We start from the raw sequence: 13,839 nt of genomic DNA, 5'->3' as shown, positions 1-13,839 counted from the left end.
TTCTAAGTCCAAACAAGAGGGGATGTAGGTATAGATAGGTGACAATCTTATAGACCAAAGCATCTCAGAGTGTATTCAATTGAAAAATTTCTAAGTCTAAACAAGAGGGGATGTAGGTATAGATAGGTGACAATCTTATAGACCAAAGCATCTCAGAGTGTATTCAATTGAAAAATTTCTAAGTCCAAACAAGAGGGGATGTAGGTATAGATAGGTGACAATCTTATAGACCAAGGCATCTCAGAGTGTATTCAAGTGAAAAATTTCTAAGTCCAAACAAGAGGGGATGTAGGTATAGATAGGTGACAATCTTATAGACCAAGGCATCTCAGCGTGTATTCACGTGAAAAATTTCTAAGTCCAAACAAGAGGGGGATGTAGGTATAGATAGGTGACAATCTTATAGACCAAGGCATCTCAGCGTGTATTCAATTGAAAAATTTCTAAGTTCAAACAAGAGGGGATGTAGGTATAGATAGGTGACAATCTTATAGACCAAGGCATCTCAGCGTGTATTCAATTGAAAAATTTCTAACTCCAAACAAGAGGGGATGTAGGTATAGATAGGTGACAATCTTATAGACCAAGGCATCTCAGCGTGTATTCACGTGAAAAATTTCTAAGTCCAAACAAGAGGGGATGTAGGTATAGATAGGTGACAATCTTATAGACCAAGGCATCTCAGCGTGTATTCAATTGAAAAATTTCTAAGTCCAAACAAGAGGGGATGTAGGTATAGATAGGTGACAATCTTATAGACCAAGGAATCTCAGCGTGTATTCAATTGAAAAATTTCCAAGTCCAACAAGAGGGGATGTAGGTATAGATAGGTGACAATCTTATAGACCAAGGCATCTCAGCGTGTATTCAATTGAAAAATTTCCAAGTCCAACAAGAGGTGATGTAGGTATAGATAGGTGACAATCTTATAGACCAAGGCATCTCAGCGTGTATTCAATTGAAAAATTTCTAAGTCCAAACAAGAGGGGATGTAGGCATTGATAGATGGCAATCTTATAGACCAAGGCATCTCAGCGTGTATTCAATTGAAAAATTTCTAAGTCCAAACAAGTGGGGATGTAGGTATAGATAGGTGACAATAAGTCCAAACAAGAGGGGATGTAGGTATAGATAGGTGACAATCTTATAGACCAAGGCATCTCAGCGTGTATTCACGTGAAAAATTTCTAAGTCCAAACAAGAGGGGGATGTAGGTATAGATAGGTGACAATCTTATAGACCAAGGCATCTCAGCGTGTATTCAATTGAAAAATTTCTAAGTCCAAACAAGAGGGGATGTAGGTATAGATAGGTGACAATCTTATAGACCAAGGCATCTCAGCGTGTATTCAATTGAAAAATTTCTAAGTCCAAACAAGAGGGGATGTAGGTATAGATAGGTGACAATCTTATAGACCAAGGCATCTCAGAGTGTATTCAAGTGAAAAATTTCTAAGTCCAAACAAGAGGGGATGTAGGTATAGATAGGTGACAATCTTATAGACCAAGGCATCTCAGCGTGTATTCACGTGAAAAATTTCTAAGTCCAAACAAGAGGGGGATGTAGGTATAGATAGGTGACAATCTTATAGACCAAGGCATCTCAGCGTGTATTCAATTGAAAAATTTCTAAGTTCAAACAAGAGGGGATGTAGGTATAGATAGGTGACAATCTTATAGACCAAGGCATCTCAGCGTGTATTCAATTGAAAAATTTCTAACTCCAAACAAGAGGGGATGTAGGTATAGATAGGTGACAATCTTATAGACCAAGGCATCTCAGCGTGTATTCACGTGAAAAATTTCTAAGTCCAAACAAGAGGGGATGTAGGTATAGATAGGTGACAATCTTATAGACCAAGGCATCTCAGCGTGTATTCAATTGAAAAATTTCTAAGTCCAAACAAGAGGGGATGTAGGTATAGATAGGTGACAATCTTATAGACCAAGGCATCTCAGAGTGTATGCAATTGAAAAATTTCTAAGTCCAAACAAGAGGGGATGTAGGTATAGATAGGTGACAATCTTATAGACCAAAGCATCTCAGAGTGAATTCAATTGAAAAATTTCTAAGTCAAACAAGAGGGGATGTAGGTATAGATAGGTGACAATCTTATAGACCAAGGCATCTCAGAGTGTATTCAAGTGAAAAATTTCTAAGTCCAAACAAGAGGAGATGTAGGTATAGATAGGTGACAATCTTATAGACCAAGGCATCTCAGCGTGTATTCAATTGAAAAATTTCTAAGTCCAAACAAGAGGGGATGTAGGTATAGATAGGTGACAATCTTATAGACCAAGGAATCTCAGCGTGTATTCAATTGAAAAATTTCCAAGTCCAACAAGAGGGGATGTAGGTATAGATAGGTGACAATCTTATAGACCAAGGCATCTCAGCGTGTATTCAATTGAAAAATTTCTAAGTCCAAACAAGAGGGGATGTAGGTATAGATAGGTGACAATCTTATAGACCAAGGCATCTCAGCGTGTATTCAATTGAAAAATTTCCAAGTCCAACAAGAGGGGATGTAGGTATAGATAGGTGACAATCTTATAGACCAAGGCATCTCAGCGTGTATTCAATTGAAAAATTTCTAAGTCCAAACAAGAGGGGATGTAGGTATAGATAGGTGACAATCTTATAGACCAAGGCATCTCAGCGTGTATTCAATTGAAAAATTTCCAAGTCCAACAAGAGGGGATGTAGGTATAGATAGGTGACAATCTTATAGACCAAGGCATCTCAGCGTGTATTCAATTGAAAAATTTCTAAGTCCAAACAAGAGGGGATGTAGGTATAGATAGGTGACAATCTTATAGACCAAGGCATCTCAGCGTGTATTCAATTGAAAAATTTCTAAGTCCAAACAAGAGGGGATGTAGGTATAGATAGGTGACAATCTTATAGACCAAGGCATCTCAGCGTGTATTCAATTGAAAAATTTCTAAGTCCAAACAAGAGGGGATGTAGGTATAGATAGGTGACAATCTTATAGACCAAGGCATCTCAGCGTGTATTCACGTGAAAAATTTCTAAGTCCAAACAAGAGGGGATGTAGGTATAGATAGGTGACAATCTTATAGACCAAGGCATCTCAGCGTGTATTCAATTGAAAAATTTCTAAGTCCAAACAAGAGGGGATGTAGGTATAGATAGGTGACAATCTTATAGACCAAGGCATCTCAGAGTGTATTCAATTGAAAAATTTCTAAGTCCAAACAAGAGGGGATGTAGGTATAGATAGGTGACAATCTTATAGACCAAGGCATCTCAGAGTGTATTCAATTGAAAAATTTCTAAGTCCAAACAAGAGGGGATGTAGGTATAGATAGGTGACAATCTTATAGACCAACGCATCTCAGAGTGTATTCAATTGAAAAATTTCTAAGTCCAAACAAGAGGGGATGTAGGTATAGATAGGTGACAATCTTATAGACCAAGGCATCTCAGCGTGTATTCAATTGAAAAATTTCTAAGTCCAAACAAGAGGGGATGTAGGTATAGATAGGTGACAATCTTATAGACCAAGGCATCTCAGCGTGTATTCAATTGAAAAATTTCTAAGTCCTTACAGGGGCGGACGTAGGTATAGGTAGATGAGGAGCTACTAGACCAACACATGTCCACGAGTATTCAATTTAAATTTCTAAGTTCAAAACAGTGTAAATAAGTGTCTGGAAGTGCCCGATCGACGCCTACTGCCATGTTGGGTGAATGTAGGCGTAGCAAAATGCCTTCTAATCTGCTAGGCACATCGGGACTTAGTTTTTTTTCTGTCCTTTCTCTGCACCGTGTAGGTTGGCGTCTGGATGTGCCTCATCGATGCCTTGGCATATAAATGTGTAATCAAGTTAAAACTTCTAACTTCAAAACGGGAGTTAGGTACCGGTAAATGAGAAGCTTATCAATCTAGACATGTTGAAATTTATAAGTTCACACATAGTGGATAGCAAGGCGAGGAATAGGGATATAGAATAAGAAAAGAGAGATAGACAGATCTAGATAAATACAGAGGTATAAAGAGAGACAGGCAAGGGAGATACATTTCATGATTCAACTTATATGCTAATAAGAAATAGTTGATATATCAGGAACACAAGCATTGTATTTACTAGTTAATTTTACATCAGAATACACTTGTAGATTTTATGTAGCTTTTTTTCTATAGGGAACATGCAAATAGCAGACATAACATCTAGACATATAAATATATACATAAAACAATTATAGTTATGAGATATATCTGAACTAATCCAAAAAGACAATAATGATGAATATCATCACTTACCTTGGAAAATTATCCAGGCTGTATGCCTACTCACATTCCATCAAACACCAGAAAATCATGAGCAATTGCTTGGTTGATTTTTTTTTTTTTTTTTATTTTAATTTTTTTCATACACATTTGTAATTGTGTCTTGTTTTATCAAGTATTTTTGTAGTTAATCTGTGGTGTTGGGAGAGGTGTTAACATGAATTAATTTTGCTTAACATTTTTTATTATGTATATTTTTTCAGTTTACAGAGTCATTCCAGTACCAAGTCTGACACTGTAATTGCTTGAAAAGTATTGCATTGGGAAGGAATCTTTTTTTTTTTTTTTTTTGAGGTGTGCAGGAATTTCAGTAGGGGATGTTTCTACTGATTTCAGATTCCAAGACAGCAAATTTGTATTTTATTGTTTGTGCATTCTTTTATCAAGTTTTTACAGATGTTTTTGTTTTATGAAAGTGAAAATGAATGAGTTGCAAAGACATTTACATTTTTGCATTCTTTTTTTAATTCTTCACCTTTTTTGTTTTAATGTCCCAAGAGTGAACCAAGACGGATGAGTCTTATTCAGCAGAGTCGAAAAAAACAGGTTACCTTTGATTGTCCTCAATGGATTTGTCCATAGTATAATGTGTCCAAGTTATTGCCCTAATAAAGTGAGAACCATACCCCAAAACTAATGCAGAACTCTACTTAATTAAATGAGCACTCTCAAAGACAATTTATCTAACATAATTTTGAAATATGTTTTATAAAGTTACCATAGAGCTCTCAAATATATTAGGCACTCAAATAGGAAATTTGTTTCAAATACTTGTCATATATATATATATATATATATATATATATATATATATATATATATATATATATATATATATATATTAAAAACTTACAGTATATCTATACTTACATATTGACATTTAGGTTTTCAAAACATACTGCAGAGCTCCTCATGTTTTCTGAATTTTATGCTTTCGTCTACTAATCTATTGAGCACTCTTAAGTATATTTGTGTAGCTGAATTGCCATACATGTTTTTGAAAGTGTATATTTAGCTCTACTAATGTATTGTACTCTGTCAAAATAAATTTATGCAGTTGAAATGCCATATCTGTTTCTCAAATGTTTTATTTAGCTCTACTAATATATTGAGCACTCTGGAAGTAGATTTGTCTAAAATAATTGCAAAAATGTTTTCAACTCTTACTACAAAGCTCTTTAAATGCATTGAGCACTCTTAAAGTAAAATCGTCTTGTATAATTAAACAAAGCAATTTTTAAACTTACTACACAGCTATATAAAACTATGGAGCACATGCAAGCATCATTGGTATATATATAGATCACATAATTATTAGAAGTTATTTTTTTACTTGAAATATATATATATATATATATATATATTCAAGGGAGACAATTTGTATATAGATGACATAATTAGTAGTTATTTTTTTAATTGAAATGCATATATATATATATATTTAATCTATATCTATATATATTCAAGGGAGACAATTTATATATACATCACATAATGATTAGAAGTTATTTTGTATATATATTCACGGGAGACAATTTGTATATAGATGACATAATAATCAGAAGTGATTTTTTTAAGGAAATATATATATATATATATATATATATATATATACAAGGGAGACAATTTATATATAGATCACATAATTAATGGAAGTCTGTTTTAACTGAAGTAAATATATATATATATATATATATATATATATATATATATATATATATATATATATATATATATATATTATTTCAATTCCATCAATGAGACATAGAGCAATAAAGTCATGTTATTTACATTTTGACTTAATAATAACCCTTTAAAATAGTGCTCAAAACTAGACAGAGCTGATATTATAAAACGTTTATTTTATTACAGGATAAATAAACATTAAGATTTAACTAGATTTATATAAGAGTGCTCAATAAGACATAGAGCAATAAGGACATTTTATTTAGATTTTTATTTAATAATTACACTTTAAATAGTGCTAAACAAAGGGAGACAATTTGTATATACATCACATAATTATTAGAAGTAATTTTTTGTTGAAAATATATATATATATGTATATATTCAATGAGACAATTAGTATACAGATCACATAATTATTAGAACATATTTTTTTTATTGAAATATATATATGTATATATATATATAAATATATATTTAAGGGAGACAATTTATATTTAGATCACATAATTATTAGAAGTTATTTTTTTATTGAAATAAATATATATATATAATATATATATATATATGTTCAAGGGAGACAATTTGTACATATATCATAATTATTAGAAGTTATTTTTTTAATTGATATATTTTTATATATATTTATATATATATATATATTCAATTTTTATATGTATTTTTTTTATTACAGGATAAATAAACATTAAGATTCAACTAGTTATATAAGAGTGCTCAATGAGACATAGAGCAATAAAGACATTTTATTTAGGTTTGTACTTAATAAATACCCTTTAAATAGTATTCAAAACTAGACAGAGCTGATATTATAAAACGTTTATTTTATGACAGGATAAGTAATCATAAAGATTTAACTAGAGTTATATAAGAGTGCTCAATTAGACATAGAGCAATGAAGACATTTTATTTAGATTTGTACTTTATAATTACACTTTAAATAGTGCTAAAAAATGGGAGACAATTTGTATAGACATCACATAATTATTGGATGTAATTTTCTATTGAAATACATATATATATATATATATATATATATATATATATATATATATATATATATTCAAGGGAGACAATTGATATATAGATCACATAATTATTATAACTTATTTTTTTTATTGAAATAAATATAATATATATATATTCAAGGGAGACAATTTATATATAGATCACATAATTATTAGAAGTTATTTTTTTTTTAAATATATATATATAAATATATATATATATATATATATAAATATATATATATATATATATGTATATATATAATATATATATATATAATCTATATATATATGTTCAAGGGAGACAATAGTTATATAGATCACATAATTATTAGAAGTTATTGTTTTATTGAAATATATATATATATATATATATAACTAAATATATATATAAAATATATATTTATATATATAGATATAATATATATATATAATCAAGGGAGACAATTAATGCATAGATCACCTAATTATTAGAAGTTTTTTTCATTGAATTAAATATATATATATATTCAAGGGGGTCGTTTGTATATATATCACATAATTATTAGAAGTTATTTTTTTAATTTAAATATATATATATATATATATTCATTCAATTTTTATATGTATTTTATTTTATTACAGGATAAATAAACATAAAGATTCAACTAGTTATATAAGTGTGCTCAATGAGACATAGAGCAACAAAGACATTTTATTTAGGTTTGTACTTAATAAATACCCTTTAAATAGTGCTAAAAACAAGACAGAGCTGATATTATAAAACGTTCATTTCATTCCAGGATAAATAAACATTAAGATTTAACTAGAGTGATATAAGAGTGCTCGATTAGACATAGAGCAATAAAGACATTTTATTTAGATTTGTACTTAATAAATACACTTTAAATAGTGTTCAAAACTAGACAGAGCTGAGTTTATAAACCGTTTATATTATTACAGGATAAGTAAACATTAAGATTTAACTAGAGTTATATAAGAGTGCTCAATTAGACATATAGCAATAAAGACATTTTATTTAGATTTGTACTTAATAATTACACTTTAGTGCTAAAAAAGGGAGACAATTTATAGATAGATCACATAATTATTAGAAGTTATTTTTTTTAAATAAATACATATATATATATATCAATATATATATATATATATATATATATATATATATATATAATCTATATATATATGTTCAAGGGAGAAAATTGTTATATAGATCACATAATTATAAGTTATTTTTTTATTGAAATATATATATATGTATATATATATATATAAATATATATTTATATATATAATGGATGTATTTATATATTCAAGGGAGACAATTAATAGATAGATCACCTAATTATTAGAAGTTTTTTTTATTGAAATAAATATATATATATATATATATAATATATAATATATATATATATATATGTTTAATGGAGACAATTTGTATATATATCACATAATTATTAGAAGTGACTTTTTTTATTGAAATATATAAGTCATTCAATTTTTATACGTATTTTATTTTATTACAGGATAAATAAACATTAAGATTCAACTAGTTATATAAGAGTTCTCAATGGGACATAGAGCAATAAAGACATTTTATTTAGATTTCTACTTTATAATTACACTTTAAATAGTGTGCAAAACTAGACAGAGCTGATATTATAAAACGTTTATGTTATTACAGGGTAAGTAAACATTAAGATTTAACTAGAGTTATATAAGAGTGCTCAATTAGACATAGAGCAATAAAGACATTTTATTTATAGTTGTACTTAATAATTACACTTTAAATAGTGCTAAAGAAAGGGAGACAATTTTTATATAGATGACATAATTATTAGAAGTAATTTTTTTAATTGAAATATATATATATATATATATATATATATATATATTCAAGGAGACAATTTGTATATAGATCACATAAATATTAGAAGTTATTTTTTTAATTGAAATATATATACATATATATATTCAAGGGAGACAATTTATATATAGATCACATAATTATTAGAAGGTATTTTAGTTATTGAAATATATATATATATAAAATATATATATATATATATATATACAATATATATATATATTCAAGGGACACAATTAATACATAGATCACCTAATTCTTAGAAGTTTTTTTTATTGAAATATAAATATATATATATATATATATATATATATTCAAGGGAGACAATTTGTATATATATAACATAATTATTAGAAGTTATTTTTTTAATTGAAATATATATATATATATATATATTCATTCAATTTTTATATGTATTTTATTTGATTACAGGATTAATAAACATAAAGATTAAACTAGTTATATAAGAGTGCTCAATGAGACATAGAGCAATAAAGACATTTTATTTAGGTTTGTACTAATAAATACCCTTTAAATAGTGTTCAAAACTAGACAGAGCTGATATTATAAAATGTTTATTTTATTACAGAAAAAATAAACATTAAGATTTAACTAGAGTTATATAAGAGTGCTCGATTAGACATAGAGCAATAAAGACATTTTATTTAGATTTGTACTTAATAAATCCACTTTAAAATAGTAATCAAAACTAGACAGAGCTGATATTATACAACGTTTATTTTATTACAGGATAAGTAAACATTAAGATTTAACTAGAGTTATATAAGAGTGCTCAATTAGACATAGAGCAATGAAGACATTTTATTTAGATTTCTACTTTATAATTACACTTTAAATAGTGCTAAAAAAGGGAGACAATTTGTATAGAGATCACATAATTATTGGATGTAATTTTCTATTGAAATACATATATATATATATATTCAAGGGAGACAATTGATATATAGATCACATAATTATTATAACTTATTTTTTTTTATTGAAATATATATATATATATATATATATATATATATATATTCAAGGGAGACAATTTATATATAGATCACATAATTATTAGAAGGAATTTTTTTAATAAATATATATATATAAATATATTTATATATATATATATAATATATATATATTTTATATATATATATAATCTATATATATTTTATATATATATATAGTCTATATATATATGTTCGAGGGAGACAATTGTTATATAGATCACATAATTATTAGAAGTTATTGTTTTATTGAAATATATATATAGCTAAATATATATATAAAATATATATTTATATATAGATATAATATATATATAATCAAGGGAGACAATTAATACATAGATCACCTAATTATTAGAAGTCTTTTGTATTGAAATAAATATATATATATATTCAAGGGGGTCGTTTGTATATATATCACATAATTATTAGAAGTTATTTTTTTAATTGAAATATATATATATATTCATTCAATATTTATATGTATTTTATTTTATTACAGGATAAATAAACATTAAGATTCAACTAGTTATATAAGTGTGCTCAATGAGACATAGAGCAATAAAGACATTTTATTTAGGTTTGTACTTAATAAATACCCTTTAAATATTGCTAAAAACTAGAGAGAGCTGATATTATAAAACGTATATTTCATTCTAGGATAAATAATCATTAAGATATAAATAGAGTCATATAAGAGTGCTCACTGAGACATAGAGCAATAAAGACATTTTATTTAGATTTGTACTTAATAAATACACTTTCAATAGTGTTCAAAACTAGACAGAGATGATATTATAAACCGTTTATGTTATTACAGGATAAGTAAACATTAAGATTTAACTAGAGTTATATAAGAGTGCTCAATTAGACATAGAGCAATAAAGACATTTTATTTAGATTTGTACTTAATAATTACACTTTAGTGCTAAAAAAAGGGAGACAATTTATAGATAGATCACATAATTATTAGAAGTTATTTTTTTTTACATAAATACATATATATATATTTTATATATATAATATATATATATATGTTCAAGGGGAACAATTGTTATATAGATCAAATAATTATAAGTTTTTTTTTTTAAATATATATATATGTATATATATATATATATATATATATATAAATATATATTTATATATATAATATATATATTTATATATACAAGGGAGACAATTAATACATAGATAACCTAATTATTAGAATTTTTTTTTTATTGAAATAAAAATATATATATATATATAATATATATATATATTCAAGGGAGACAATTTGTATATATATCACATAATTATTAGAAGTTTTTTTTGTAATTGAAATATATATATATGTAGTCATTCAATTTTTATATGTATTATATTTTATTTCAAGATAAATAAACATTAAGATTCAACTGGTTATATAAGAGTTCTCAATGAGACAGATAGCAATAAAGACATTTTATTTAGGTTTGTACTTAATAAATACCCTTTAAATAGTGCTAAAAACTAGACAGAGCTGATATTATAAAACGTTTATTTTATCCCAGGATAAATAAATATTAAGTTTTAACTAGAGTAATATAAGAGTGCTCAAATAGTCATAGAGAAATGAAGACATTTTATTTAGATTTGTACTTTATAATTACACTTAAAGTAGTGCTAAAAAAGGGAGACAATTTGTATATACATCACATAATTATTAGAAGTCATTTTTTATCGAAATCTATATATATATATATATTCAATGAGACAATTAGTATATAGATCACATAATTATTAGAACTTATTTTTTTATTGAAATAAATATATATATATATATATATATATATATATATATTTAAGGGAGACAATTGTTATATAGATAACTTAATTATAAGAAGTTATTTTTTTTATTGAAATATATATATATATATAAATATATATTTATATATTAAAGGGAGACAATTAATACATAGATAACCTAATTATTAGAAGTTTGTTTTTATTGAAATAAATTTATATTATATATATATATATATATATATATATATATATATATATATAGATATATATATATAGATATATATATATATATATATATATTCAAGGGAGACAATTTGTATATATATCACATAATTTATAGAAGTTATTTTTTTAATTGAAATATATATATATATATATATATTTATATATATATATATATATATATATATATATATATATATTTATATATATATATATATATATATATATATTTATTCAATTTTTATATATAATTATTAGAAGTTATTTTTTTAATTGAAATATATATGTATATTCAAGGGAGCCAATTTTTATATAGATCACATAATTATTAGAACTTACTTTTTTATTGAAATAAATACATAAATATATATATATATATATTCAAAGGAGACAATTTATATATAGATCACATAATTATTAGAAGTTATTTTTTTTCTAAATGAATATATATATATATATAAATATATATATATATATATATAATATATGTATATTTTATATATATAATCTGTATATATATGTTCAAGGGAGACAATTGTTATATAGATCACATAATTATTAGAAGTTATTGTTTTATTGAAATATATATATATATAAATACATATATATATATAAAATATATATTTATATATATATATATATATATATATATATATATATATATATATATATATATATAATATATATATTCAAGGGAGACAAGTAATACATAGATTACCTAATTATTAAAAGTTTTTGTTTTATTGAAATAAATATATATATAATATATATATATATATATATATATTCAAGGGAGACAATTTGTATATATATAACATAATTATTAGGAGTTATTTTTTTAATTGATATATATATATATATATATTTATATATATTCAATTTTTATATGTATGTTATTTTATTACAGGATAAATAAACATTAAGATTCAACTAGTTATATAAGAGTGCTCAATTAGACATAGAGCAATAAAGACATTTTATTTAGATTTGAACTTAATTAATACACTTCAAATAGTGTTCAAAACTAGACAGAGCTGATATTATAAAACGTTTATTTTATTACAGGAAAAATAAACATTAAGATTTAACTAGAGTTATATAAGAGTGCTCAATTAGACATAGAGCAATAAAGATATTTTATTTAGATTTCTACTTATTAATTACACTTTAAATAGTGCTAAAAAAAGGGAGACAATTTGTATATAGATCACATAATTGTTAGAAGTGATTTTTTTAATTGAAATATATATATATATATATATATATAATATATATATATATATATTCAAGGGAGACAATTTATATATAGATCACATAATTATTAGAAGTTATTTTTTTTAAGTAAATATATATATATATATATATATAAATATATATAATATATATATTTTATATATATATATAATCTATATATATATGTACAAGGGAGACAATTGTTTTATAGATCACATAATTATTAGAAGTGTTTTTTATTGAAATATATATAAATATTTATATATATATATATTGACATTTTAGATTTTTCATTGAGAATCATAACATTTAGAATAAAATTATTAAAATTTATATTACATTATGTCATATTCACACAAGAATACCAAAAAAATTGTGGTTATCTAAATTGACGTTTACATTTTTTTTTAAGTTATTACTTTGCTCTACTGATGTATTGAGCACTCTACATATAAGTCCTGTCATTTGAATTTCTGTGTATATATTTTAAATATTAACAGTTAGCTCTAAGTCTTATCATCAAATTGCCATACATATTTCCAAAAATTTAACAACTATCTCTACTAATTCATTAATCATTGTATATATTTATCTTTCTGTCTCTCATTATTTATCTATCTATCTATCTATAGAATTGAATATGTCTGTCTGTGTGTACATTTCTCTGTCAATTTTAGTCTACATATTCCAAATTTTGATACAAAGGG

The 13,839-nt window shown here is 24.8% G+C and overlaps 2 protein-coding genes across 3 annotated transcripts in view; one reads left to right on the top strand and one right to left on the bottom strand.

Annotated features, from left to right (window-relative positions):
* Positions 1–5,085, bottom strand: part of LOC145271235 (uncharacterized) — a 30,188-nt gene extending 25,103 nt beyond the window's left edge. For both annotated transcript variants that reach the window (XM_080126789.1, XM_080126790.1), the window contains exon 1: positions 4,290–5,085. The gene's annotated coding sequence lies outside the window, so the exon portion shown is untranslated. The remainder of the gene's footprint in view (positions 1–4,289) is intronic.
* Positions 1–13,839, top strand: part of LOC145270603 (uncharacterized) — a 96,672-nt gene that overhangs the window by 60,201 nt on the left and 22,632 nt on the right. The gene's annotated exons all lie outside the window — the stretch shown is intronic.

Source organism: Euprymna scolopes, chromosome 46, assembly GCF_053919585.1.
Source record: "Euprymna scolopes isolate OS-2025 chromosome 46, ASM5391958v1, whole genome shotgun sequence".
NCBI lineage: Eukaryota > Metazoa > Mollusca > Cephalopoda > Sepiida > Sepiolidae > Euprymna > Euprymna scolopes.
The sequence above is the reverse complement of the archived record's forward strand: the minus strand, read 5'-3'. Positions and strand labels throughout refer to the sequence as shown.